The sequence below is a fragment of the Lactuca serriola genome, chromosome 9, assembly GCF_051521515.1.
Source record: "Lactuca serriola cultivar US96UC23 chromosome 9, Lser_US96UC23_V15, whole genome shotgun sequence".
Lineage (NCBI taxonomy): Eukaryota > Viridiplantae > Streptophyta > Magnoliopsida > Asterales > Asteraceae > Lactuca > Lactuca serriola.
The window spans coordinates 39,578,740-39,593,564 of NC_136416.1; positions in this window are offsets into that span (position 1 = coordinate 39,578,740).

Here is a 14,825-nt window from a genome sequence, read left to right on the forward strand (position 1 = left end):
GAGCGTTAAGTGAAACATCGGATCAAAAGAAGTCAAAACAAGCCCCTTCCTTTCTATTTCAAGCGATACCCGAAGACATGGTGTTGAAAATAGGGAGTTACACTGACCTAAAGCAAATGTGGGATGGGCTGAAAACATGGTATTTGGGTGTGGATCGAGTGAAAATGGCTCGACTTGCAACATTAAAAGGAGAGCTTGAAAGTTTGTACATGAAGGAGGGTGAAACGATCGATATTTTGTGATGAAATTATCCGGTTTAGATTAAAAAGCAAGGGGGCCTTAATTATGAGCTTTGTAGCATCTTCATTTCCAGGTATTCCATTTTTCACATTTGTATTGAGTATGGTTTGCAAATTTAGTCCTAAGAGACATTTTCGTAATTTTTGGGCAAGGCTTGCTGTAACACCCCGTTTATTAAATAAATAAATAGATAAAGTTGATGAATGGATAGTAGCCCTAAATTCAATAATTATACAGTGAGGTGTTGGTTTCGAGGAGTTACTTGGCATAATTTAGAAGTTGGGGGTTAAAAATGTAAGTTCGGGATTAAAGTGATAAGGATTTCGGAAGTTAGGGTGCATTTGGTAATTTAGGGATCGATTATTAAAGAAATTTATGGGATCAGGGTTTGAAAGGTAAGTTTTGGATTCAGTTTGTAAATATTTCTCAGGGCAAGGTCTGTTTGGTATGTTTTGGATTTAAGTTGAAGTGGATTTGGGAAGGAGGGACTGAATATGTCAATCTGGGTGAACTTTTAAATGGGACGGGAGTTTAAGAACCGTCTATTCCTCCTGTGTATGGAAGCATCGTTCAAACCAAAACCCTAGGGTCGCCACTCTTTAGCCGCCACCATCGCTTTGGAGCATCTCGGCAGCCGGTTGCATCACTAAACACTACCGCCGCTTCTTAGCCATTATTGAAGTCACAAGCCACTCGAGCCCTTTTTGTATTCTAACCAGACGAGTTCCGAGCGACGCCAAGATGGTTGAAGATGAAGGTTGCCTTGGTCGTTAGGGCAGTGGGCGAAGTAGAAGAACATGACCTGTCGTTGCTGCCGTTCGCCAGATGGGGTCGCGACCTCCCTCCTCTTCCCCCGTTATTCTGTTATGTGCCTCAGCTCGTGTTACTGGCGCCACTGTTGTCACTGTTTCATTTCCGTTCATTTCAGTTCTAGCTTGTGTATGTGTCCGTGTTTCAGTGGTTGTTGTGTGATGTTGGACGGAGAGCAAGAGGGCCACCATGGCAGCCAACCATGGTGGCTATCGACATCCAAACTCCTTCTACCGCCACCAACCACCATGAGTGGTGGCTGTGGGTGTGTGTAATGGTGCTATGTGTGCGCTAATTTTAGTGAAGTTGTTCTCCTTGGGTGTTGCTTGATCGAAATCCAAAAGAAACCACCGCCACCACCGTGAAGTGGTGGCTGCGACCCTTTACCACCACCGGTCACCACTAGGGTGGTTGTGTGTGTATTATGTTAGTTAGTGTGTGTGTGTGTATTTTGGTTTAAAGCATTGTATCTGTAATTAGCAAAGAATAATGAAAAAAATAATAATAACCACCACAGTAAAGTGGTGGTCAACGGCGGTTGGTGGCCGCCGCCGTGAACCGCCGTTGACCACCACTACCCGAGGTGGTAGTGGGTGGTGCCCCCTAGCAAAACCCTAATGGGCTTAAAGATTAATTTTGGGCCTATTGGGCCATGTTTGTGTGAAAACCCTAATTAGGGTTTAGAAAACCCAATTGTGAGTATTTGGGCCTTGTACTTATTGGGACCACTTTTGGGCCATTGGGATGGATTGTGTATTAAGTCCAACTACTCCATATCATTTATCTAATAGAGTAAAGGACTTAATGGATTAAGTCCTTAATGAGTTAAGTGAGAAACACTTAACCTTAATTGTCATTTTATGTGAAACCCTAATTTCACTTGGGCCTTAAGTTGGGCCTCTCTATTGGGCTTTGGTGATTGGGCCAATAATGGGCCATTTAAGGACAATCATATGGACTAGAATAATTTAATGGGCTTAAGGGTAAGGCCCTTGTAAGGGGTTTGGGCACAATTTGGAAAATTAGGCCATAGTTTGGGCCTTGATGATTATGGGATATTGGACCATCAGAATGTCAAGTATTGGACCAAGAATAAGATGTTGGGCCTTAAGGCAAGACCATGTAGAGACTTGTGCCTAATTGCGAAAATTAGGCCATAGATGGGCCATAGTTAGGCCTTGGTTCATTATTAGACTTTTAGGCCTTTTTATTGGGCCTTGAGCTTGAATGGGGTAAAGCAGTCTTTTACCCCAAGCATGGACTTATGGGTATATATGTTGGAACCCAATCATTAATTGGGTGTTATTTTGATGCTGACAGATTCGGGAATCTGTCATCCAGCAGCTAGGGTTTTGTCAGCGGGACTTCAGCAGTGTGAGGTGAGTTTTTCCTCCAGTAGGAACGTGTCTAAGGCACCAATGTTGGCCCGGTTAAGTAGTAGAGTATGCCGGGGTAAGCCCGATGTCGGGGTTAGCCCGATGCAGTTTATATGTTACCGGACTTCGGTCCGATGTCGGGGAGGTCCCGAGAAGTAGTTATGTATGCTTGATGTCTTTGTGATTCATGCATGTTATGTGTTGTGTGTCATGTATTCCAGAATCCGGTCGGATGTCGGGCAAGCCTGATGCAATAAATGTGATTATGTTATATGTTATGTGTTCCTGGGCAAGCCTGATGTATGTTAGTCATTATGCCATGTGTTATGTGTTTCGGGGCGAGCCTGACGTATGCTAGTTTATTTGTTATAAGTTATTTGTTCCAAGTTTCGGTCCGATGTCGGGGAAAGCCCGATGAAAATTATGTGATTATGTTATGTATGTGCCAGGGTAAGCCCGATGACGGGGTGAGCCGGATGCCGGACAGGAGTCCGATGCCAGGATTTGTCCCGATGTAGTTGGGAGTAGTCCCAAAGTTATGTTATTTGTTATATGTGCTTTGTATGGTATGTGGTAGGTTGGGGGAGCTCACTAAGCTTCGTGCTTATAGTTTTCAGTTTTGGTTTCAGGTACTTCAGCTAGTAAAGGGAAGGGCTCGAGTTGATGGCATGGTACACACCGCAGTTTTATCAGCCTGGGAGCTTACTCTGATATTTTTATTTGAGACAATTATATGTTGACAGTTTTTATGAGTTTTTGAGATACATGTTTGATAATCTTATTTTATGGTGATAATGTTATGTTTGTTAAATGGTCTTAAAAACGAAAATTTTGGCCGTATTTTTGGGAAGTTACAAGTTGGTATCAGAGCCTTGGTTTGAGGGATTTAGGCACACTTCCAAGTGTGTCTGAACTCAAACTAAGGAAGTGGTATAAAGTTTTCAAAAGAAAGAGTTTTATAAAAGCGAAAAGAATTTTTAGAAAGAAAAGAACTTTGAAAAGAGAAAAAGGGTGTGGTGTATGCAATCAGCCGAGCTCAAGTAAGTACTCCCAAATTACCCATACAAGTTTATGCTATGTTATGATTATCAGCTTTATTAGAACAACATGCTAGATTAGGACTAAGGATCTAGGAATGATGCCTTATGTTCCTGTTATATGTGTTTCAGCTTTATGATAATTGCATGCTAGTACAGAACTGTCACTATAATAGCCAGAGTAGTATATACTTGATTATGTGTACTCGATGGTCGAATGCTGCTTGCTTTGTGCTTTTAGGAGTCTTAGTTATCTTTTACTAACTAGTAAATGAATATGTTATGTTACATATTGTGAGGATTAAATAATTTTAGAAGGTTACGTCTAGCTCTATTTGGCAGCTCTTATTTGAGTCCAACCGTTGTAGGGTAGTATCTCTCATTCAAAGAATTATCTAGTCTGACTAATATGTAATAGTATTCGCGAGCTGGTTAGGGGAAGGAAGCTGGGACTTCTTATGCAGCTGATGGCGGAGAGTAGGTTGGTGATTACCCTAGGGCAAACCTAGGATGAGAGTAGCAGAGAGCAGTAGCAGTAGAAGGGACTTGGTGCAGTCAAGACAGTTCTTGAGGAAAGTACGGATAAATGTGGAAGATAGGATGGGCCCGTACTACTGAAAGCAGAGGATCCGTACTCGAATCAAGGAAGGCTGAGATAAGACCAGGGAACTTGTAGTGTGTGAGATCCCTCGAGTTTTGATGAGTATTGTGATGTTAGTGATGGTATATTACCGAGTATAGTGACACTACGTGGTAGACCAGATGGTAGTTCTGGTGTCGACGAGGGATCAGGCTCGGACTCTATAGCCGGGCAGATCAATGACTAGATGAGGGAGTTTATTCCATCTGAGATTACACGCAGTAACATTGACTAGACTCTTGTGATCCTCAGTATGATCAAGGAGGACATTATAGAGATTTGTGATGAGAGGCCGAGTGCAATCTGCACTGAGATAGCAGTCATGATAGGGACTCGTACGTTGATGTTTCGGGAATTCAGAGTTTGTGAGGCTTCAAATTGTCATGGGGGTTAGGGACCCCATTGTTAGCAGCAGATGGTTGGCAGATGTCACCAACACTTTTCGTACCAAACGTTGTCTCGAAAGGAGACAAGATTCGACTTGCTTCTTGTCTCCTGAGGGACAGAGCACAAGATTGATAGGAAGAGGTCGGTAGAAGGTTGAGTGATGATGCGGTTGATGCTATGTCATGGGATGAATTTTAGACCAGATTCTGGGCAGAGTGTGCCCAGGCAATTGAGGCGCAACAGTTGGCGCAAGAGTTGCTAGATATCCACCAGACGATTGAGACTGTGGCAGAGATCACTGCCAAGTCTCGGGAAAGAGCTTATATGGTACCACTGTATGCAACAGATGAGGAAATGAAGAAGGCAAGTTATCAGAACATACTGTAGAATGATAGCAGGGAGATTATGAGTGTCTCAGGGTGCAAGACCCTGAATGATATGACTTCTAGAGCTTGAGAACAGGATATGGACTTGGAGTACATTGGTAAGAGGGAACCAGATCAGTTGCTTATATTGAAGGGTCTCGGGAGGATACCCTAGATTTAGGATTAGCTTTCAAGAGACCAGTAGGACCAGATTCGTGATGGGTTTTGGCCATATGAACATTCTGTTGGATAAGGTGTCTAAGTCCATAACTTATTTGGTATATACTTGACCCGACCCGGCATGGTCCATTTGGGTTGCACTTCACCCGAACAATTTATGGATAATTTTATGAGAGTTATACACATATGTTTATTAATATATTATAAGTTATAATATATTAATATGAAGTCATGTTATTTAATTAGTCTTAGTCTTAAATTAATTATGAATTAATTTAGAGATTAAAAGGAAGACTAATTAGATTATGGGCTATTGGTTTTATATGGTGTGGGCTAACACTCATTTGTTAATGGGCTAGGCTTGGATGGAAGTCCATGGATGATCCATGGAGCTTTTAACCCATGGGTCCTTGGAAAAGGAAAGGTCATGGGTTATTAGGGTTTCACCCTAACCATGTACACTATATAAGCATGCTTATGTTGCATGAAATAGCCACTAGTGTGTGTGCTTGTGTGTGGCCGAAAATATAAGTGTGTGTACACTCTCTCAAAGTTTCCAAGTGTTTGTGGTGATTTGTGATTCCATTTGAGGCATTCACATTATTGGTGCTTGGCTCTCAAACTCCAAAGAATCAATCTCATCAAAAAGGTATGTAATCTCATCTAACTCTTTTATGTTTAAATGTTCCCCATGCCATGTTAGATAGGTTATGAACCTTGGAAAATTATTATTTTCATGTATTTAGACAAACATAGATCCAAGGTTTATTAGGGTTGCATGCACACTTAGGAAGTGTTAGATTGCTCAAAACCCAACAGTGGTATCAGAGCCTAGGCTTGTTTGTTTGATACTTGATGCAAAATAGTGAAAAAAGTTGAAATTGTTGTTGTCTGGCTGATGAACTTGCCGAGTCCATGGGGGGACTCGCCGAGTTCAAGGCAAAATGCATCCTACTCGGCGAGTAGGTTCGTGCACTCGGCGAGTAGAATGATCAGAATGCAGAATTTCGACTTTTGCTGCTGGAAATGGACCAGAAACATTACCCTAAACTTTTTGGTGTTTTAAAACTTGTTTTAGTTGGTGTAATGGTTGTTCTAATCCATTTACAATAGCATATATCAAAATTCCATGATTTTTTATGTGTTCATATAATTCTTGAAATTTTGATGATCATGTTCATGTTCTTATGAATTTAGAAGATGATAGGAATTATTTGCTGAATTGTTTAGAATTAATTCTTGATCATTTATGTATTTTAATGGAGTCCATAATTTGTCCTCAAGTTATGGATATCCAAAGGTCACTTTTCTTTAACACACACATTTAAACACATAAGTTACATGAAAATGAAGAGTCTTCATTTTTATGAACCTTTAATTCATAAGTTATGAAATGAAAAGTTTTGGATAGTTACAAAACTTGCCCTCAAGTTTTGGAATTTGTAAAGTTTCACACACTTTAATAAACTTTAATTCCAACCCTTAGAGTTTTAATAGTTAAAATTCAACCCTTATACTATTTATAACATTAATGGTTAATTATTATATATATATGTATAAGAATAAGTCGTTCTACCGTTAGTAAGCCTCATTCACGAAGCCGGTCTATAAGGTGTGTATAAGGTTGTTGCCTATAAAATGGCAACTTAATGGGTGTCCACTCTCACCCACCGCTTGCTTGACTGGTGGAGGGTCGTTAGCCGAACGGGTAGGACAATGACTTTAAATCCTCATTAAAAGTATAATGATTATTATAAAGTAACTAAACCTCTTTAATTCCCAATCTTAGTTATTTTAGGAAAAATGTGAACATGGTGCTAGTCCATGGAATTCACACTTCGTACCTTACCAAGTCGTTGGTGGAGCGTGTGTGGTTAACCGACACACTAACTTGGACTAGTAAGGATCACGAAGGGTGACTTAATGTTTGTCATAGATCAATGGAGCGCGTGTGGTTAACCGGCACATTGATTAGGTGATAATATTAAGGGTACCAAGTGAATTAGCATGGTTATTCACACCTTGTTTTGTGATCCTCGGCATCCCAGTCACAAAACTTGAAGGGCACAATCGAGATTGAAACATGCCATTGAAAAGTTCAATGAATCTCAAAAGAATCTAGGAATTTCAAATCCAATTAAAACCTAATAATTCATTTTGTTTTTCATGGTGGAAATTGGCGAATCGTCATTCACCTACCTTTCAAATATATTATTACTTAGATTACGACATCCCTCTTCTAAGTATAATATATTGTGATTGGGTCCTAGCCTTAATATTACATTTGGGTGTCTTATTAAGGATTCTATATATCTAATCTAAACTTGCTTTCTTCTTTCAGATGTCTTCCAACACTAATGCTTCAGGCTCTAACCCAACTGGTTCTTTCTCTCTCATGAATCTTTGTGGGAGGGTCATCTTTGATGGTTCCAACTTCATGGATTGGATTAGGAACATCAGGATGGTTACTCGTTATAAGGACAAGGAATATGTCCTCGATAAGGAGTTAAAAGAGCTTGATGAGTCTACTGCTACTCCTGAGGAGATCGTTGAATTCAGGACACATGAGAGAGATGCTACTAAGGTGGCATGTATCATGATGGCCACGATGACAGCCGAGCTCCAAAAGTCATATGAAGATTTCTACCCTTTTGAGATGCACCAAGACCTGATGGAAAGGTACCATCAGAGTGCTCGTCAGGAGCAGTATGAAATAATCTCCTCCATAATAACTACTCGCATGCAGGACGGTGAATCCGTCACGGCTCACATGCAAAAGATGCAAAGGTATGTGGACCGTTTGCTGAAGCTAAATGTGAACATCCCTGAGGAGTTGGCAATTGACATCATTTTGCACTCCTTACCTTCTTGTTATGACCAATTTCGTATGACATATCATATGAACAAGGAGGAAGTTACCCTCAGCAAGCTTCAAGGACTCTTGAAGACCGCTGAAACCGGTCTTAAGGGCAAGGCGGTTGTTACCTCTACTACTAATCCAACATCTTTCCCCTGTTTTGGCTATCGGGCAAGGCAAAGGGAAAAAGAGGAAGCACCCTTCGAAGGGTACCAAGGGAAAGTCTCTTGAAGGCTCCTCATCGAAGACCAAGAGCGGTTCTGTCACTCATTCTGCCATTCCCAAGGATGCTGATTGCTACTATTGCCTGAACAAGAGGCACTGGAAGCGAAACTGCCCTAAGTACTTGCAGGATCTAAAGGATGGGAAAGTGAAACCCACCCATGCAGGTATTTACACTATATTGTCTAATTACTCAACATATTCTAACTCTTGGGTGCTTGATTCAGGATGTGGTATTCACATATGTTCTGATTTGCAGGGCCTAAGAAGAAGTGAGGATGTGGAGCACGGGAAGATAAACTTGATCATGGGGAATAGGAAGGCTTCACCTGTTTCCAAGATTGGAGTTTATACTTTGTTGCTTAATAATGGGTTAAAATTAGATTTGAATAAATGTGTGTACTCGTCTGAAATGACGAGGAATATTATTTCTTTTCATTCTTTGTACAAACAAGGTTTTACCTTTTTGTTTGATAATGAATGTGGTGGTATTAATGCTTTCTTTAAAAATGTGTTTTATTTTAAAGCATTACCTTGTGATGGTGTGTATGAAACTGTGTCGATTGTAGACAACTTAGGAAATAATGTGTTGTATATTGATTCTTCTACTAGCCTAGATAAAGCATCATTGTGGCATTGTCATCTTGGACATGTAAACAAGAAACGCATAGGCCAACTCCAAAAGAGTGGAGTCTTGGAGTCATTCGACCTTAAATCGGATGATAGTTGTGAATCTTGTCTACTTGGAAAGATGACAAAATCACCCTTCACTGGAACTTGTGAAAGGGGTGAGGGTTTGTTGGACCTAATACATACTGATGTATGTGGGCCATTCAAAACCACCACAAGGGATGCTAATCGGTATTATGTGACTTTTATTGATGATTTTAGTAGATATGGGTATGTCTACTTAATCAAACATAAGTCAGAAACCTTTGAAAGGTTTAAGGAATTCAAACAGGAAGTAGAAAATCAATTGGGCATGAACATTAAGATGCTTCGATCCGATCGAGGTGGTGAGTATCTTAGTACCGAGTTCCTTGACTATCTTAAGGAGTGTGGGATTGTCTCACAATTGACTCCTCCCAGGACACCACAACTAAATGGTGTAGCTGAGAGGCGTAATCGAACCTTGTTAGATATGGTTCGCTCTATGATGAGTTGAGCTTCGCTACCAATCTCTTTTTGGGGGTATGCCTTAGAGACTGCCGCACATATCCTTAATCTAGTCTCTACAAAGAAGGTTACCAAAACACCTCATGAGATGTGGACTGGGAAGGTTCCCAATTTAGACCACATCAAGATTTGGGGTTGCGAGACTTTCGTGAGGCGTAAGACTCATGATAAGCTCGAACCCCGAAGTGAAAGGTGTATTTTCATCGGCTACCCACAGAAATCCTTCGGTTACCTCTTCTACAGACCCAGTGAGAATGTGGTCTTTGTAGCGAGAAGAGGGGTCTTTCGTGAGAGATAATTTATAAGCCAAGGAGACAGTGGGAGGCAAATTGATCTTGAAGAAATTCAAGAAGCAATTGGTGAATGAACCTCAGACACTAGCAATCAACCTGAGGAGGAAACTCCTGTTGAGCAAGTTGACATGTCTGTACCTCCGAGGCGTTCCACACGGGTTAGGAACACACCTTCGTTTTATTATGGCTTTCATATTACTACGGAAGGTGATACGTTTATCAGCGATAGTACACTGGTAAATTTGGATGAACCTAGCAGTGTTAAGGAAGCCATGGCAGGCCCGGAGTCTGCTAAATGGAAGGAGGCTATGGACAGCGAGATACAGTCCATGTATGACAATCAAGTTTGGAACTTGGTTGACAATGTACCAGGCCGTAAAACAGTCGGGTGCAAATGGATCTTCAAGAAGAAGACCGACATGGAAGGAAAAGTGCACAATTATAAGGCTCGACTGGTTGCGAAGGGTTTTACTCAGACTCAGGGTATTGATTATGATGAAACCTTCTCGTCGGTAGCAAAGATTAAGTCTATTAGGGTTATGCTAGCCATTACAACATTTCATGATTATGAAATATGGCAAATGGATGTCAAAACCGCTTTCCTTAATGGAAAGTTGGCTGAGGATGTGTACATGAATCAGCCAGAGGGTTTTGTCAGTACAGAGTACCCTAATAGAGTATGCAAGCTTGAGAAATCCATTTATGGATTAAAACAAGCATCTCGTAGCTGGAATCTTTGTTTTGATGAGAAGGTCAAAGAGTTTGGCTTCTCGAGAAGTGAAGATGAGTCTTGCATGTATGTCAGAGCTAGTGGGAGTATAGTTAGCTTCTTGGTAATGTATGTGGATGACATACTACTTATAGGAAATGACATCCCAACCTTGCAGGAGGTTAAGTCCTGGCTTGGGAAGTGCTTTGCTATGAAGGACCTGGGGGAGGCTGCCTATATCCTAGGGATAAGGATATTAAGAAAAAGGAGTAAGAGACTAATTGGACTTAGTCAGAGTAACTACTTGGATAAGGTGTTAAAAAGGTTCAACATGCAGAATTCCAAGAAAGGAGATTTACCGATCCAAAGCAATGCCAAACTAAGTAAGACTCAGAGTCCGAGTAGAGAGGCAGAGATAGCTGAGATGAGCCAATTACCATATGCTTCCACTGTTGGCTCGATCATGTATGATATGACTTGTACCCGCCCTGATGTGGCCTTTGCTTTGAGCATGGCCAGCAGGTATCAGGGGAACCCTAGCAAGGCTCATTGGACCGCGGTAAAGAACATTCTCAAGTACCTGCGGAGGACTAAGGATTGGATCCTTACACTTGGTGGGAGTGATGACTTGAGAGTATTAGGGTATAGTGATGCTAGTTTTCAGACTGATAGGGATAACTTCCGCTCTCAGTCGGGCTGGGTCTTTACCTTAAATGGAGGGGCAATTTCTTGGAAGAGTTCCAAGCAGGAGACAGTGGCCGATTCGACTTGTGAATCAGAGTATATAGCAGCGAGTGAAGCAGCAAAGGAGGCGATATGGCTAAAGAACTTCATCGGAGACCTTGGAGTTGTACCAGCTATTAAAGAACCTATGGAGATTTTCTGTGACAGCAATAGTGCGGTTGCCTTAGCCAAGGAACCAAGAGATCATGGCAGATCCCGACACATTGACAGAAAATATCACTTCATAAGACACAAGATTGAAGAAGGACTCCTCGTGGCAAAGAGGGTATCGTCAGATGAGAATCCTGCAGATCCCCTTACGAAGGGACTGACGAGGGTTAAGCATTTTCAGCATGCGAGGCGCATCGGGCTAAGGGACGATATTAGTTTTACAGATTAGATAGTTTTCCTGAAACTTGTAAAATGTAATCGACATTTGATGATGAATAAAATTTGTGATTTATTTATGAGTAAAGTGTTACTATCATTGTCAATTATTTACTATTGTTTCAGTTTTGCATGTTTTGACTTCCAGAATAATTAATTTATTCAAACTTCCACAATCGGTCATACGTCGGAAGTAGGTATGAATCAAGATTGTCATGAATTGGGTTTGTAGATGGCTAAAGGTGTTTAGACATGGCAATGGTTGCTGCAACGTTCATGAGTACTCATAAGTTATGAGTATTGGTATAAAACCACGCTCACTTGTATCACTTCATGGAATTTATCTCGAGTGATCGTGAGACGATAATATCATATAAGTCTTCAAACCTAGAAATATGAGTTGTTACCTATGAGTTGGTTGTGCATTGATTGCACGTAAACACATCAGTAACTTGATGTTATAAAACGTGCCTTTGTGTACAATTTAACAAGTAGTAGAACAAGCATATGAGTCGAAGTTTATCTGTTCCTTCTAGAAATAGAAGCGATATATGGGCCCCTCGATGATTTTGTGTTGAACCATGCACCGGGCCCGGTCAGAACTAAACTGATGTGTTCAGTAAAATTCTTTGTCAAACAAATCGGAAATCGAGAAACAACTGCCAGACAATAAGCAAGACATAGTTCCATGTGTTTGTCCGGCTGATATCATGAGAACAGAGGATTATATGATCACTTGTCTTAAAATGGCGCTTCATAGTTCAACAGAGTTTTCGAGAGCTACGATTGCTGGTTGGTTCCTGAAGTTATATAGGCAAATACAGTTATTAGACTTATCCAAGTGGGAGTCTGTTGGATAAGGTGTCTAAGTCCATAACTTATTTGGTATATACTTAACCCGACCCGGCATGGTCCATTTGGGTTGCACTTCACCCGAATAATTTATGGATAATTTTATGAGAGTTATACACATATGTTTATTAATATATTATAAGTTATAATATATTAATATGAAGTCATGTTATTTAATTAGTCTTAGTCTTAAATTAATTATGAATTAATTTAGAGATTAAAAGGAAGACTAATTAGATTATGGGCTATTGGTTTTATATGGTGTGGGCTAACACTCATTTGTTAATGGGCTAGGCTTGGATGGAAGTCCATGGATGATCCATGGAGCTTTTAACCCATGGGTCCTTGGAAAAGGAAAGGTCATGGGTTATTAGGGTTTCACCCTAACCATGTACACTATATAAGCATGTTTATGTTGCATGAAATAGCCACTAGTGTGTGTGCTTGTGTGTGGCCGAAAATATAAGTGTGTATACACTCTCTCAAAGTTTCCAAGTGTTTGTGGTGATTTGTGATTCCATTTGAGGCATTCACATTATTGGTGCTTGGCTCTCAAACTCCAAAGAATCAATCTCATCAAAAAGGTATGTAATCTCATCTAACTCTTTTATGTTTAAATGTTCCCCATGCCATGTTAGATAGGTTATGAACCTTGGAAAATTATTATTTTGCATGTATTTAGACAAACATAGATCCAAGGTTTATTAGGGTTGCATGCACACTTAGGAAGTGTTAGATTGCTCAAAACCCAACACATTCCTATGTGCACATGCAAACCCTAATGCTTGGATATAGGTTTCTCTAATTAAACATGCTTTGAATCCAAGACTTCTAATGACTAATTAAGTATAAGAACAATACAAAATCAGATCTAGAAGTTTACCTTTGAATCTCTTGTTTGATCTTGTTGTCTTGGAGCTCTAGAGTCACAATTGTCACTCCTCTAATGGATTACAAACACCAACTAGAAAGGAGGATGATTTGAGAGAGAGGTTAGGGATTAGAAATCGGCCAGGGTTTCTTTGCTTTAGCAGAGGTGCCGATTTCCCTTGCCCTAGGGGTCTATTTATACTTGTAAGGCTCCTAGGGTTTCACCCTTAAACCCTAGTTGGATAATCTTTCCTTAAAGCAATCCAAATCCTTTCCATGATAATGCCTTGGACGATTTGTGGCTTATCCCAAGCCCTAGAAATCGTCCAACCCTTATCCCTTAAGGATTTACAGCCCAAAGTGCAACTATCAAACAATTGACATTTTATACCCTCTTATTTAATTAATCTCTTTAAGTCACCAAATTAATACTAATTAATCTATGACTTATATTAATCAAATAACAATATTATTATTCCTTATATTATTCTCATAATATATTAATAATATTTATTCTCTCATAATAAATCATCCCATCAAGTTGCTATGGTGAAGGCAACCCAAAAGGACCATGCACAATCGGGTCAAATACTTGCCTAATATAGTTGTAGCCTTAGACAGTATTCCAACAGTCTCCCACTTGGATAAGTCTAGTAACTATATGCACGAGTACAATCCGATTCGCAATCGTAGCTCTCAAAGACGCTGTCAAACTCTGATCTAATCAATCTTGTCCTTTAGATAAGGGATCGTACAGTCCTCTGTTAGATATCGTGCTGACAATTCTATGGAATAATTAGTCTAGCATTTTGGTTTCTCGATCTCTGATTTATTTGACATAGAACTTAATCGAACACATCAATTCAGTTCTGACCGGGCTCGGCACATAAGTCAAATCAAATCATCGAGCGGCCGAGATATCGCTTTTACCCTCTTAGGATAAAAGTTACAGATAAACTTCGACTTATATGCATTTACTTATTCATTAATCAACTATACACAACAATGCGTTTTATAACACCAAGTTACTGATGCGTTTTTGCATTATCAATGTATAACCAATTAACAAATAACAAACCATATATCTAGGTTTTAAGACTATATGATATTATCGTCTTGCAATCACCCTTTTATATCATATTCCATAAGGTGATTCCAGCAGGCGCGGGTTTGTTCCAATGCTCAAAACTAGTTCATAAGCACTCATGAACGTCGCAACAATCTTTTGCTATGTCTAATACCATTTAGACAATCTACGCACCAATTCACGACAATCTTCATTCATATCTACTTCCAACATATGAACGATTGTGGACAATTTGAATAATTCGATTATTCTTAATAAACTCAATTATTCTGGAAGTCAAAACATGCAAAATGAAACAATAGTTAAATAATTAACATAAGATAGTAACATTACTCATAAATAATACTCTTTTATTTAATCATCAAATGTCAATCACATTTATCTATTACACGTTTCTACTACTATCTAATCTATGCTAATATCATCCTTCAACACAATACTCCTAGCATGCTGCAAGTGCTTTAACCCTACTCAGTCCCTTCGTAAGCGGATCTGCTGGGTTATCTTCTGATGATATCCTCTTCACTACGAGTTGTCCTTCTTCTACACGATGTCTAATAAAGTGATATTCTCTGTCGATATGTCGAGATCTACCATGATCCCTTGGTTCCTTG